This window comes from Zea mays, chromosome 3 (assembly GCF_902167145.1).
Source record: "Zea mays cultivar B73 chromosome 3, Zm-B73-REFERENCE-NAM-5.0, whole genome shotgun sequence".
Taxonomy (NCBI): Eukaryota; Viridiplantae; Streptophyta; class Magnoliopsida; order Poales; family Poaceae; genus Zea; species Zea mays.
The window spans coordinates 124,604,109-124,608,329 of NC_050098.1; positions in this window are offsets into that span (position 1 = coordinate 124,604,109).

Sequence of the window (4,221 nt, forward strand, 5' to 3'; positions counted from 1 at the left end):
TCTCATTAAAATCATTTTTAGATTTTTATTTATCCCTTTCTTATGAACTCTGGACTGCGTCTCCATTATAGAAAAGTGCAGGGATGACGGCGCAAAAGCCACACAGACACAGGCCTAATGCGCAGTGGACGGCGGGTCGATTCCCCTATTACCTAGGGTCCCTTTAGTAAATACGCCGCGGCGAAGAGGTATCTTTTAATCTGGACCGCCCGATCTCAACTCTACGTTCCAGATTAGACTTTGGGTTTTACTGAATCGGTACTCAGTGTGATCCCTCGGATCCAAATCCGACGTCCCAAATTTTAAATCCATAGATCAAACCGTGATCGCGGGATCGGAATCCAACGGCGCGGCCACATCTGAGCAAAGGGGTACCCAGTATCTAATCTCAGCCGTCGAACACCAGATCTACGGCTGGCAACCTTCCCCCAACCTGACCGACGCGCGCAATGGTGCCACCCACCCCCACGGCGGCGGCCATGGCCGTACCATGCCCGAGCTCGATCCCGAGCCCAAATCGCCATCGCTACCCGGTGAAAACCGAATTGAAGGACCATCGAAACGGAGGAGAAGATCTGTACCTAGGATTACGAAGCGACGCCCCCTAGCGTCGACGCGCGGCGGATCCGCGGCCAAGGCGATGCTCCGGTGAAGAATTCGCCGGTGTAGAACGCTACCAATCCGATGTCGACCCACGAACGTCTTCCCCGGGCCCCGGCGACGCTTCTCGACCGCAAACCAGAGACGGGGCGCAAGTGCAGCAGCGTCTCCACCATCGGCGGAAAATCTGCGGCGGCACAGACGGCGACGCTTTCCTTCGGTGGCACTGCGTGGGGCGAACGAGGATACAGCACAAGGTAGATGACGAGAGAGAGGGGGGGTCGCCTTTATACACAGGTGCGGGTAGAGTCCGAGCTAGGAACGAAGGATGGAGTTGCGAGCTTCGCGGCGCAGTCGTCGCGACGAACGCGGCGGGCAGCGCGATTCTGTTACCCGGAGCGCGCACGACACGGAGGCTGGGGCGCGGGTCCAACAATCCGAGAGCACCGGCCGATCCGATTTCCGGGGGGGAAGAACCCGCCAGGGGCGAAGTCGCCACGCGCGGAGGGTGTGTTGGCGTGCGAGCGAGTCGCTCGGGGAAGAAGACTCAACCCGGTGCAGGCCCACAGACCGGTGACTGGGAGACAAGATCGTGCCAGCGCGGACACCGGGATGGAGGGGCTGTCCCGCGGGGCCCATCGGTCAGTGTCGTTTGGTAATTGGGCTGCGCGGGGACAGAAATCAACTGGGCCGAAATTGGTGGATCTGGGCCCAAACAGTGGGATTTCTCTTTTTCTTTTATTCTGATTTTATTTCCTCTTTATTCCCTTTTTGAATTCAAACTTGAATTTGGATTTGGTTATGAGTTCCTCCCTTGAGTTAATTACACCATTTCAAACTCTAGTTTTGGAACGATATATTTTTATTTACTTATTTTTCTCCTCATAATATTCATTTCTTCTCTTTTCTAAATTCTAGAATTCCTTTTAAATCTTAAATTCTCATCTAGGTATTAATATATTCTCTTTATTTTATTTTATTTTTTTGTATTGCCACAAAATGCACACCACAAACATAATATCCAGCATGATGCATAATTTTAATGGCATATATTCTTTTATTAATTATTTGCTTTTGAATATGGTGTTCACATGGGATGATGCACAAAGGTTAAACCCACATAAGGAGAAATTGTTTCTCTATTGATATTATTCCTAGCAAATTACAAAGTGGGTGTTACAAATCCTACCCCCCCTTAAAAGAAATCTCGTCCTCGAGATTTGCAAGGACAGGGATGTAAAAAAAACTTTATTTATAGTTTAGCCTTTAACTTCTAATTAGTTTATGAATAAGAAGTTGTATGTTATTTAGAAAGTGGTTATGAAAGCGACGAGGCGGGGAGCCGTCTTTGGAAGAATGCTCGTGGCGCTGTGGCGACCGTTCGGGTGCACAGGGCATGAACCGCTGCTACCCTTCTACGGCCGCGGGCGTTTGTTGCGGTCGCCATGGCCTCCGGTCGCGACTGCGACCACCAGAGCGGTGGACCGCGGCTTCTGGTAGTCGCGGTCCTTCTTCTTCTTCTTTCCGTCCCGGAGGACGGCCCCCGAGCCACCCGACTGGGCAGCTCCAGTTTGTGGGGCCGAGTGCCATGCACGGCCCTCGGCGGCTCTGGCGCACTTGTCGGCCAGAGCGAAGAGCGTGGGGACAGTTTCCACGTCATGTGTGGCCAACTTCTCTAACATTTTTTCATCACATACTCCCTGTCGGAAGGCCTTGATGATAGAAGCATCAGAAATACGAGGTATCGTACCTCGCACCTTGGTGAAGCGGGAGAAGAACTTCCGGAGGGTCTCCCCAGGCTCCTGCCTCACCGCATGGAGGTGGGCCTCCACACCGTGCTGCTGGTAAGCACTGGCGAAGTTCGCAACGAACCACGCACAGAGTTCCTCCGAGGAGTAGACTGATCCTGGGGTGAGGTTCATGAGCCAGGTCTGGGCAGGTCCAGATAAGGCCACATGGAAATATGTTGCCATCACAGCGGTGTTTCCACCTGCTGCCGTGATGGCGGTAACGTACACCTGCAGAAACTCCGATGGGTTTGACATTCTGTCGTATTTTTCCGGCAGGTGCGACCGGAACTTGGGTGGCTAGGACGTCGCGCGGAGATGATCCGCAAGAGCGGTGTAGCCCACACCGGCCAAGGGGACACTCGTTTGGGACCGGGTGCCCATTGGTGTCTGTGGTGCAACCGCAGCGAAGTCTTGATCGAGGTCACGACCATCGATGTTCTGGCGGCGCTCGCGGGCCCTTTCCAAGGAGACCCGGGCATCCTCTCCCGCACGCCTGCGGTTGAGCTCTGCCCGGAGGTCGTTGGTCTGTGCGCCCCTTACTGAGGGCGAGTGCACAGATGCTGACGCCTCGTGTTGGCACCGGGATGACCGCGTCTTTGATCTGGTCGAGGTTGAATGCGCCATTCTGAGCAGTCGGTCGACGTCGTCCCGCCATTGCTTCATGGCTCCTGGTGAAGGCGTGGAGCTTGGAGGGTGTCACAACAATTCCCTGGCCGCCGACAATGCCCCCGGGGACGCCCTTGATGGAGTCCGGGACGTTTGCGCTGCTGTGTGCTGCCGTGCGGCGTGCACAGCAGGAGTACCTGGTACTGGGCGACCGGGAACCTGCAGTGTGGAGAAAGCAGCTTCTCCCTCCGTCGTAAAATCTACCGAAGTCTCGGCGCGGTGCTCAATGATCTGCACCATCATGCTTGGACTAGGGATCAAGCAAAAACCTAATGCCTAGGCCCCTACCTGGCGCGCCAAATGTCGGAGAGCAAATCTCCGGCCCGGTGGCGGAGTGCACCCGCCCTAAATCCTGAGATGAGGAGGGGCTTAGGCGTTTTGCTTGATCGTTGGAATGAACGGGAAGAACTCAAGAACACACAAGGATTTAGAGTGGTTCGGGCCGCCGGAGCGTAATACTCTACTCCACTATGAGATGTATTGCTTGTGAGCTTGTATGAGCTTGTGAGTCTAAGGTGTGACCTCAGATTGCGTGTGTGTGTACCGTCGCATGCCTCCCCTTTTATAGCTGAAGGGGGGCATGCACAAAGGTGCTGGGCCCCGACATGTGGGCCCAGGGACATAAAAATATAGCGCTTGGAGCCACTAACGTATGTTGCCGAGACAATATTCTTGTGCCCTGACGCCCGAGATCTCCGTATCCTCGGCGTGCAGGGGAAGCTTCTTGTAGAAGGGAAGATGAGTACTGCGTGCCGCTCGGCATGGGCGCACTGTTTGCCAGTAGACTGATCAGACGTGTCGTCTGCTGGATGGGTCTGACACCGTCTGCCAGCGGATGGGACATGGCGCATTAAATGCCGAGAGGGCACGTCGCCCGTCAGCGTGGTGGCAGACGACGCGTCCTCTCCGCAATAAATGCAAAGGCTGCATGGCTGTATGGACCTTGCATCAGGCTCGGCCTGCTGGCTTATGTCACGGGCCACACTCCGCGCGGCAGCAGCGGGCCTTCGCCTTTGCGGAAAGCGTAGGGCAAGGCCTGGACACGTGCCGGCACCGGACCCCTACCCATGCCGGGGTCCTCCTCGTCCTGGGACCTTGCCAAGACCCGAACCTTACTGGGGGGAGCCTGGAGCTTATTCGAGGGACCCAGCATGTCCTCCTGGGA